The sequence below is a fragment of the Rhipicephalus microplus genome, chromosome 1, assembly GCF_043290135.1.
Source record: "Rhipicephalus microplus isolate Deutch F79 chromosome 1, USDA_Rmic, whole genome shotgun sequence".
Lineage (NCBI taxonomy): Eukaryota > Metazoa > Arthropoda > Arachnida > Ixodida > Ixodidae > Rhipicephalus > Rhipicephalus microplus.
In genome coordinates this window covers 157,015,468-157,027,209 of record NC_134700.1, presented here as the reverse complement: position 1 = coordinate 157,027,209, position 11,742 = coordinate 157,015,468, and positions in this window count along the sequence as shown.

Sequence of the window (11,742 nt, the reverse complement as noted above, 5' to 3'; positions counted from 1 at the left end):
TTTTAAACTCCGCGCTCTCGTCATTGAGAGCACGCGTCGGACAGCAACGAGCTGCTTCAGTCGTAGCGTGTCAAAGTGACTCTGTCCAGCCGGCAGAGTTTTCTGTTAAGTATGGCAGCACACCGTCAAATTCAGCTTGGTGGAATGAAAATTGTACGCTTGCATATAGGCGACGTAAGGCTGCTTGGAAGCGTTTACGCCACAACCATACTCCGAAAAATTGGGTTGACTATAAATTCCACGCAGCGCTGTTTAAACGTACAGTTGCAATAGCTAAAGATAAACACAATTCTGACTTACATTTGCGTTCATCAAAACCTGATAAAAGATCTGCCCTGTACAGGTTTCTACGGAACAAAAAATCGAAGCAGGTACCAGCATACTCGCATTCAGTGGTGCTGTCTCCTAAAGAGACAACAGACTTGTTAGAGGGCATCGCGAAAGGACTTTAAGCACGTTTAGCTTCGTCATTCTGGAGACCTGTGATATTCAAAAGCGCAACCTTGGACTTTCGGGAAGTCTCTATGGCTGAACTGGCAGATGTCATACTAACTGTAAAGAAAGCGGCTCCCGGTCCAGATCAGATTACAAACTCTATGATTAAATTGATATTTAATTCCCATCCCGAGGAGCTTTTGAATATTGTTAACTGCTCCTTACAGCACACATGGATTCCAAGCGCATGAAAAATTGCTAAAGTTGTGTTGCTGCGAAAAAAGTCCAAGTCTCCGACATGTCCTGGATAACATTCGGCCAATTTCGCTTACTTGAAACCTAGTTAAAATAATTGAAAGAATTCTTCATAGAAGGCTCAGTGAATTCATCGCTCGTCAGGACGTCCTTTCACCAAGACAAGTAGGATTTAGACAGGGGTGCTCTATATGGTCGGCTCATGTAGATTTGGAAAGCCGAATTCGCCTTGCAAAAGTATCTGGTGAGCTTTCTGCATTAGTCACGTTTGATATCGCAAAAACCTACGATAGTGTGGAATGCAGTACATTAATTTCAAGATTAGTGGACTGTGAGGTTCCCAAGTACATTATATCTTGGGTTCAGGAGTTTCTGTTTGAGAGACAATTCTTTTGTTGCCAAGAGGGAACTACTTCTGCCTCATATAAGCAAACAAGAGGTGTTCCGCAAGGATCAGTCCTGTCACCTCTTTTATTTACTATAGTATTATAATCTATTTCCGTTCATAAAAATGTTCCTCTTTACGTCTACGCCAGTGATATTGCGTTTTTCTCGTCATCCCGAGATATCAATAGTTTGTATCAAATCTTACAGTCATATTTGAGTGAGCTTGAGGTATAGCTTGGCGGGCTGTCTTTTTCACTTATTGTTAGTAAATGTGTTCTGCTTGTATTCCCTCTATCCGTTCCCGTAATTCTTTTACTGCATTATCCAAATGATCCGATTCCACAAGTAACAGCGCTAAAATATCTTGGTATTGTTTACGTGGACAGTTTAAATTGGCAGCAACAAATAGAATCAAATACCCGTAAAGCAGAAAGCGCCGTAGGATTGCTCCGCCGGTTTTGCAAAAAGAATTCAGGGATGCACAGGGATACGTTACTTATGATATACAAACTTTACGTACGCCCAATTCTGGAGTTTGGCTGCGTTCTGTTTTCTGGAAGTGCTGAGTACAAATTAAGGCTTCTTATATCGCTAGAAAGGCAAGCTCTGCGGCTGTGTCTCGGGCTACCTAGGTGTGTCGCAAATAGCGTGCTTTATTTGGAAGCTAGAATCCTTCCACTTGATGCTAGATTTCGACAGCTTACTGTGCAAACATTTTTAAAACTTTACGATGCGCCCCTCTTCTGTTCACAGACAGTTTTCATCAAACATCCAGTTTCTTTCTTTCAGCACCCATGGTTTCGTTACCAAAGACCCCAAGTCATTTTCGTCGAGTCTCTGTTATCAAATCTTCACGTTCCCCTCCGGCATTTAACTCCCCAAACCCAATTCTCGGTGCCAGTTGACTTAATTTTCGATGATATTTTTTTCCGAAAATCGCCAAGTTATTTCCAAAGCATGTTCTGGAGGGCCTCTTTCAAGACCATCTCAGTCATTTTCCTAAATACGTAGTAATTTCGACGGATGCAACGCAAAATCTTCAGAAGGCTGGAGTAGGTATTTTTTCTCATCAACTTAATTGGTCTTTTGCGCTTCGATTGCCTGACTTCACACCAATTTATCTCGCAGAATTCCTGGCTATTACATTGGCTCTTCGAAAACTAAATTATCAGCAATCAAAAGCTATTATTATTTCGGATGCTATGTCTGTATGTACACATCTAACGTCCGCAAAGAAGTCTCCTCTTCTCAGGATATTTTGGTCTCTCGTACCGCATAGCCTATCAGAAGTTCGGTTTATTTGGGTCCCCGGGCATGCTGGAATAGAACTAAATGAAATTGCTGATTCGCTCACTTCGGCATCTTTAAATTTCCCGGTGGTGCTAGTAGCTCCACAGTTTCTTTTTATTACTTGCGAACGATTCAAATGCCTGTTAATATTAAAAATCTACGAAACGTCGCTTCTACAATATGAAGAATTTCGGCGCTTGCAATTCACATGGAACACCGCAAAATGCCTTTCCCGTCAATGTGAGGTCACCCTCACAAGCTTTCGCTGTAGAGTTTCTCTGTTAAATTGTTATCTCAACAAATCAGGATTTTCATTAACTAAACTATGTGTAGTTTGCAATGAACCGGAAACAATAGATCACTTTCTTTTCACATGCCGCCGCTTCGCCTCACTGCGCCGAATAATTCTTGAAAGACCGATTGGTATGCTCGGATTGCCAGTAAATACATCCACCCTGTTATCGTTTGGAGCCAGTCAGTTGGGTGTGGGCTGCAGTGCTATTCTGTCAGCGCTACATAAATTCATTCAGGCAGCCGGAAGAATACGCTGCTAGTGGTACTGCCATATATATCCAATTCTTTCTCCCCCTTCCTCATTATTGTTAATTTGTTTTATATATTCTGATTTATCGCATTCTTCTGCAATTTTTCACGTTTTTTCAAAGGAACATTATTATTGTTCCTATCTAAATTCTCTTTATTTTTTTAGCAAGCGTTGTAAAAAATGATCTATTATGAGGTACAGTGTAGCCAATCCCCCCCCCCCCATGTGAGTATTAGCCAAGATCTCCTAGGAGACAAGACAAGACAAGACAAGCTCTCCCAGGTTTGTCAGTTAATGGAAACTCTGAGGCTCGTAGGACATGGCGCGAAACGCCTACAATTTCTAACGATAAGTTTGTTTGGATGAAGGAGCACAATTTCAAAAAGAGGACGCTGTAGTGTCACAAGATTGCACACTTCGATGCCTCTCAGTGTTTTCATTAGTATAGTGAACTATTTTGTAAACATTCCGAAGGAGAACATCGTGCAGTGATATAAAAACTAATGCATGATTGTAAGAGAAACACTAAGCGAAAGAATGTGGACAAATTAACAGAAAATCAAGAGCGTTGTGTGATTTAATTTTGTGGAAACTGGAGCAATGTCGCATTCATGCACCAGCGAGCAATGTGATCAGCCTTGCAGATCGATAGATGAGAATTTTGTTGCTTGAACTCATGAACACAGCTTTCCGCCTTGCGTTACACGCCCAGAGCTTCCCAAGAGCCGAAATGAGCGGGACAGCTTACGACGGCAATGCACGAGTTTTGTAGGAACAAATTGGATCAAAGCCAAGCGTGCGACGTAGCAGAGCTTGGTTTGTTCCGTGTGCACTGATGTCGAAATGGTCGCTTGCTGGAATTGTGTTCAATTACGTGAGTCATGGCCAGAAGAGCGGCAACCTTCTAGTGTCGCCTGGGATGGCGTTTATGGTCGTCGACGCCAGCCTAAACGACCCGAGGCAGTAAACATGCCATGTTTCGAAAGTGTTACGGGGCATGAAGATTGCCGCTGAAAAGCTCATTCACACGAGGGCAAAAGTGGAAGCCGTAATAGGAGCTGGAAGGCCACTTGTTACAATGCAGCCACACGAAGAATGCATAGCACGCTGCTAAGCCACATATTAATAAACGCGGGAATGGTACTGGGCAGGGCAGCAATTGTCTATCATTATGAACATATATAGGCATTGGGTTGTGACATATACCACATTCGCCACGCGAGGAGCTCCGGTCTGTGAGTAGATGAAGTAATACGCCACTTCCAAAAAAAACCCTGAGTGCCCCGCGGGCACGCGGAGCACTGTTGGAAAATTGTTTACACCGTCAAGCCAGCTGTTCCGTCGCCTGGTGCTGGTTGGCGCCATGTGCGTGGTGGCAGCGTCATACAAGATAAGCACTTCACCGCTTCTTGACTGATGTAGGATTGTAAATAATGCATACATCCAAACCCATCTGCATGTATCTCTGCTCATGGAATGTGAAAGTAATGAGAGACAACAGAAAAAAAAGAGAAAGACTGCCAAATAAAAAAACAAGGAGCGCAGAAAAGAAAGCCTTGCTAAGAGAAAGGAAAAAAAATCCAAGCAAACAAAGAAGGCTGCGCACCTTCACAGTTTCCTCAAGCTTGGCACGACAAGCGCGAAATTGCCTTTCTTTTTCATAAGGGCTTTCATTTTGAATCAAAGAATGAAAATCCCAGTTTCTTTTTTGAATTGTCGTAAAGTTATCACAACTACGGGGTCTATTCGCGACAGCTTCAATGTTCGTTTGTTTAGTGTTTCTTTTTGGTTATTCTTACATATATGATTATAAGTATGATATATATATATATATATGATTGAGCTCCTTTGCTGAGCCTCTCAACACGGTCATGATGATGATGATGATGATGATGCCTCTACAATGGCCCACACTCCCTCAGGGGGACTCGTCAGGAATTGATTATATAATTTTATTAGATACATTTGGTAGTACATATTGATAAAAATGAAACGTATTTAGAAACGCAAAGAATACGACAACTGTTTTCTTCAAACTATTCAGTTCAAACTGCTTAGTTTTTATGCTAAGTAGAAGTTACAGCAGCAGCAAAAGAAAAACATTTTCCTTCGTCCACTTGAATCACTGCCTTTTTCCTTACCCTCTTCTCTCTTCCTACCTCTTTCATTCTCCTTCCTCCCCTGACTGTCTTGTTGCTATTTGTATTCTTATCTGTAAGCGTTCCACCAAATCTATGTCAACGGGCACAGGCACCTGCACCTGCACCTCGAAGGGTTCCTGACATGGAATTGTGGTTGAAGAGAGATGAAAACAATGAGGAACATGGCTGTTTTTGTCCTAACATAGATTATACCTCGAAAAATACGAAACAATGTATGAAAGGGGTAAAAACGTGTGCACGTGTATGTGAACGAAGGGTGCGGCTGTTTGAAGTTTGGCTTAGAAAATAAAAGACCCACTACTTGCATCAAAGGACCAAAATATTTCTTCTCTCGCTTGGCCGCTGCTACTGCCGGATCGTGAAGAGCCCGAACCAATCAGCCGCGCAAACACACGTAGGGCACACGGAGTACTTGAGTCAGTCTTCCAAAGCCTGCGCTGACATATCAACGGAGAGTGTTCACGTTCTCACAAACGCTGCGGCAACAATTTCTATACGCTAAGTGAAGTACAGGGTTGCCGAAGAGAAACGCTTCTATTTTCATGTCTTTGTCTTCTAGTGTGCAGAGACCTCACACCGAGTGAGACATTTCAGCCAGTCCCATATCTTGGACGCCTCGCACGGCCGTGTCTGCGACCCAATGGTGGAATGTGAGTGAGTGTTAGGTTTGCAGGCTGTCTTGCTCATGCAGCTACAGTTTCTTAATCTAAAGAAGCCGACACTATGACACTAATGCACGAATTTGAGGCAATATGCATACTCTAGAAGTATGACTGTAAATAGCATTACCATTACATTTCGTTTACATGGTACAACCTATACACTCAGCATAAGCACTCAATTATTAAAGGCTCGAAGATCTTAAAAAACGGCTTGGTTGAATAAGAGACACGTTTACGGCTCAATATTAGTCAACAATCCATCGTTGCAGTCCATAATTTTATTGCTATATGTAGTTGTCATTGTATTCAAAGACACGGGTTTATTGTACATGGGCTGCAAGGGTAGATATAATATGCACGCGAAAATAAACAAGGTCACAAAGCATCAGATGCACCGGCACACCTACTTTTGTGGCCATCAGCTTACCTGAGCCCTGTTCATTTAGTTGAGGATACACTACAGAAGCATAACAGCCCTGATGTCGGCAGTTAATTGTGTAGAGAAATATTCTGTAGAAACTGGCGTGCAGCATCAGCACAGTTAGTGGACGGCTTGAGTAACGCTCTAGTCACATGTTTCTAAGCGTGCATAAAACCTCCCCACTCCATCCTGTTGCGCGCAGGTGCTTTGATGCGCACCAGCCCGCAGACCAGGGGGAGGGCATACGAACACATCGGCCGACGGGACTTGGAAGCTTCGAAATATTGTGCACATTAATAATCTGCAGCTATGAGAAAGAGTGGCTGCTAAATGCACCAAAACCGAAGTTTAAATAAGCCAAGAATAACCGTTGAGGCAACCTCGTACTTTCATTACCTAAAGGGTCTAACATAGATAATTTGGCGAAAAGTAGCCACCTACAGCCGCTTTGCAGGTGCGTGCCAATCTACACAGATTTCAAGACGCACCTGTTTCGCCATGCCGACCACGGCATATAGGAATCGCTAAGCAGAGAGTGGAAAAATAAATTGTAGGTACACTTAACCCTTCTTTTAGATGTCTGGTAGTGGTACTCGCATATCGGCGTTCATGTGCTCTGAGCGATTTCTTGCGTTAACATAGTTTTTAGCCACTCATCGCAAGTCAAGAAAAACACACACAAAAAAGAAGTAGTTGAGATCTGGTTCGCCAGGTGTCGAAACGATCGCATCAGCTATAGAGAGTCTACATCAATAGCCAGTCGTGCAGGTTCCGTAAGCAGCTCACCACATCCCCTGCTAATTCATTCAACTCAAGAAGTTAAGTTACACTATTCATCTCGACGGCTAATTGTCCAGCATTCTAATTACACTCATACTTCGATGTCATATGTATCTAATTCCACTCTTAACTTGAACAAAAACCTCCGATTTCAGACCGATTTTATTTTTTATTTACTTCCTGAGTTTTCAAAGAACTGCAGGTAAGTGCTCAAACGAAAGTTCTTTCAAGAGCAACAAAAATGCTATTCGGATGCTGGTGCTACTAAAAGCAGGAACTGTTCGCCGGACTGATACGCAAGCTTTTCTAGTAGGCCGAGAAAGATCTCATGGAGGATGTAACAATTCATGATCTCGAAGTGCAGAAGAAGAAATATATGTAACTATAACTGGGTACAAGCTATGTGAAAACCCACGCGCTCAGCTTGAAATACCTGTGAATCAGAACACTCCTGCGAAAACGGCTCCGAAAATTGCTACCTTCGTCACGGCTTCATGTGAGGTCATTTTCAGATGTCGTAATCTGAAAAAACCAGCAGCCTTGGGAGGTACTGGGGCAACGCAACCACCGCTGTAATTGATCATTTACAATGTTCAGAGAACAATAAATAAATAAATAAATAAACAAATAAATAAAGGACTTTATGCCACTACTAGGAAGTTTCTAATAGCCACTTCCATTAATCGCACCGGGCAGCCCTCGCCCACTGTTTCATCCAAACAACGCAGCTCCAGCATGGCACTAGTGCGATTTGTCCAAATTGTCGTAAAGAACAAACGTAAATTGCGCAAGTGAAAACAAAAAGAGCCGGTTGAAAAAAGTTTGAGAGTGTTTGTTATTGTCATTCACATCTGTTAAAATCAAGCAATTTTAATTATGAGCGCAGTCAATGATTTATGAACAAACATTCCACGACCGTTATGCTTACCACAACAAGGCAAAGTTTGACCAGTTATCGAAGAACTATTCCCACGCCTGGACATTGATGAACTCCAGTTTTCGTTTTCACTATTGTAAATTAAGTTTTCTATGTAGTGGAATTTCTTTGTTAGAATAGAGATGTTGCATAAGGTACTGTAGCGTTGTCTGTTTCAGTTCATGATAATAAGGTTAAAATCCTCATTTTTGTTTTCGTCGGTGAGCTTCGCAGTTAGGCCAAGGACAAACAAAATAGGTCATCAAGGTTGGAGCGAAATTATCAGTGTTATCAGCAAGGAGAGTCATGAGTGTCGCAATTGAGGCATTGTAATATGTGTGCAAGGAGGGAACACTCATATCATAGAAAAAAAAACTAAGTTGGATTTAAGGGCGAAGTGGTCTTGGTGGTTTATTAATGATATCTTGTTCACCAAACAAAATTATTTAGGTGCAATGTGCACGGAATTCATGATAGGACTTAATCACCACATGAAACCTTTTTAGTACCTTTCAAGAGAGGCACACACTGTTTTTATTCAGTGCAGTTGCTGTGGCGTATCGTAAGGCAGGTTCACAAAGGTTGATTATGACACACGCTTCATCAGATGTTTTGGGTGTTTCAGAGTTTCATGCGGTCTCTGAATTATAATGGTGAGAATTTAATTTTTGCTGCAGCAGAGTTGCGGGGTGCGTCTCATAGTGGGTGGACGTGTTGAGTACGGTGGTCAAATTGGCAAGGGGACGTTGCGCCTCTCGTTTAACACTGATCGCCTACATTGGCACCCTGTGGAAACTATGTGGTTTGCAAGGACGCAATAGCCACAGACGATCGCCTGGTGTCACTGGTTTTCTAGATGATGGTTTGGAGTACTTTGCTCATAGGAGTTTGATGACTCGGTATTTTTTCTGCCCAGTTTTCATCGTGAGGCATTGCCTGTCATATTTCCTTTTATCAGTGAGATGACTTAGTTATGTATCGTGATACAATTATCTTGCATGAACATTTTACTCACGTGGTGGATTTTTTTTACGTATGATGACCTTGGTCTCTCCCCGTTGTCCTGTAATCGCTCAAGTACACTGGTGACGTGTTAAGCCAATAAAGACTACAATGTTTCTGGTTTGATTATCGTATTCTCTGCCGCAAAAACCACGTGGAAATATTAGATGCGAAGTGTCTGATGAGCATGCTTGATCCGGTGACCTTACAACTTACTGCTAACCTTACAGCGTGCTGATAAAGCGAAGAAAAGTTCCTGGTGGTAAGAATGGTTCAATTGAAAATAAACTGAAAACTGATTATGAGCTGCGAGACACAGCATTCGAGGGAGCACATGAGAGAGTGAGCAATATTGAATGCCTGCTGCACAACAACGCTTGACTACCGCAGTCATGCAGCAGAATATGACAGGTTTCCTCCTTCGCCAGATAGTTTGGAAAACATTGTCGACCGGTTCCATTTCTGCTCCCGTTTTCTACACTTAAGATCTATTTTTTCTACTCTTATCAACCATTCGGAACACTCATGCTGAGAAAAAAGGAGGAGAAAGAAAAGAGAGCGTCTGTCACTAATGCTATTGATAGCGCTAGTGCAACCTCTACATTCGAATAGAATAGCCCCCCTCGCCCTCCCCGCCTTCTTTGTATGAAAGGGGGCCGGTCAACGCGGCATTGGTGTGACACTAAAACATATTAACGACTGCTCTTACTGAAAACTGCAAGGTTAGCGGTTCACTTTCTCTTCCGTTACTAGGTATAAGACTACTTTTGAGGTTAGGCACTGTATTCCGTTTCCGACGCTGTTGTGCCAGTATGCGCAGTGTGATGTTTTGCTGTGAAAACTCTTTGCGCAAATGAGTTTTTGAAGTCGAATGGCTGCATTGCCCTGGATGCAACATGTTTTGACATTCTAACGCAAAATCGTGAGGAAAACGCGTAGGTGTACTGCGAAGTACTTGCCATGGCAGTGTGATCGCCGTACTCCCTTCCTGCTTGGCATTTGAACAATTTTCACGCCTAAGCTTGTTTTAATATGCCTGGTCGTATGCGTTATTTTCGCTCTCTCTTACTGCTGGTTTTCTTTTTATTTTTATTTCAGTCTTGTGTTCATCACGCCGTGCATAATGTAGTGATATTACAGCGCGATTTTCGGCGGTTGTTTTTACGCAAGCAGGTTTTTCAGTGTCCTGCAGTGTCATACTCGCTTTTCACATTCGTACCTCTGCGCTAGAATGCTCGCGAACTACAAAAGGCTGTCGTTCCGTCTCTTTTTGCAGGCTATAGAAATAAAATATTTCTTGCGAATGGCAACCATCTCATTGGCGATAGGAACAAAGAAAACATTACCACCAAGCAGCATATTACGAAGTATTTCTGTGATTTCGATATACAATAACTTCGCCCTCAGTCCAATGAGGAGGTTGCACGTCCACGTGCAATACGACGACTTCAAGAGGCATTGTATAAAATGGCTCGTGATAAGTTTCACAGCTTTATGCTTTTCTTCATGCATGTTTTATAACAACAGAGCATGGTAGTATTTTTCGCTACTTGTGGAATACGAATATTGCCGTGATTGACAGTAATTGCTGCCCTGCCATCGTCTTTACCGGTGAATCACTGCAAGCATTAAGTATTGAATTGAACTGAATTGAACTGAACTATCAGTATCATCGTTGAATCAACAGTAATGAAGTATTAGTTGACAGTATGAAGCTCTGAAGGAAAATAAGTTTGCCCTGACCGAAGCTGCTATTTTAGGGCGAAGGTGTATTCACCCTGATCATTTGCGCTCTGTAGAATTTTAGCATTTATTTTTTACGTAAGCCGCATTAGTAAACGTGTAGCACAGAGAATCTCTTCGTGCTACCCGATACTAAGCTGATTTATTAGCGTGGAAGAAGGTAAAAACCTAGGCGTGATGGCACTCGTGAGTGTATCGCTATATGCTCTTACCATAAAAGGAAAGCTTTACCTGCCTTCCACAAACTAAGATACTGTTCTGATAAGGCTACTGTCAAAAATGTTTTTTTGAAATATCGTTGTTGCTTTTGAACAAGGTGAAAGTCTGCAGAGAGACCCAAGTGGCTGTCAAAGAAAGCAACTTGCATTCACCCATTCACTCGCCTGGAAAGCAACATGTACAAAGAAATGAAGAGACGATGAAAGTGTCGAAAAGACTGTCATGTTTTTTTTTGTTTTTTTTGATAAAGTGGCACCGAGAAATTTCGACTGCGTGTAGCAAAGCTTCGTAAATAAAGATGCCCCAAACTGCAATTCCCTTCCGTCGAGGGAAGGTTTTCAACGTGCCCATTAGGGCCGTAAGTGAACAAGAAGCTTCCCGTAACAACTCTAGAACAGCTGGTACTTCCTAAATTTTGCGCAATGTTTCTCAGCCACTGAAGTGCCTCCGTATGCAGTTCGTGACGAACGCCAAGTTTCTAGTTTTTGCTGTACTTTCGCGCAACGTGCCGAAATGGCAGTTTTTTTTTTCTACTCCAGCCCTGCTGATTGTACAATGAGAAATAATTGCTCAGATTCTGAAGTAAAAGCAAAGCAGGTAACCGTCTTCTAGTCTCAAACAGCTCAACTCAGCTTTTGTTTTGCAGAGAGCACGGTTTAAAATTTTTTTTTGAGCTGTACTCCAGGCCAACGTTCTTTCCTAACCCAATTTCACTTATGAGTGCGTGCTACACTTCAACTCACACATCTTTCCGTCCCACAAGAAACTACGAGGCCACTATATAGTATAGGTAAGGCTTGCCTAGTTATGTATTTCTTTTCTCTTGGGAACGTTCTCTGACAGGGAACGTAGCATGGTATTTTTACTCAGCCTAGAAAACGTAGCTACATTTTTTTCATTTGTGTTCAAAGCAGCTGCTCCCAAAC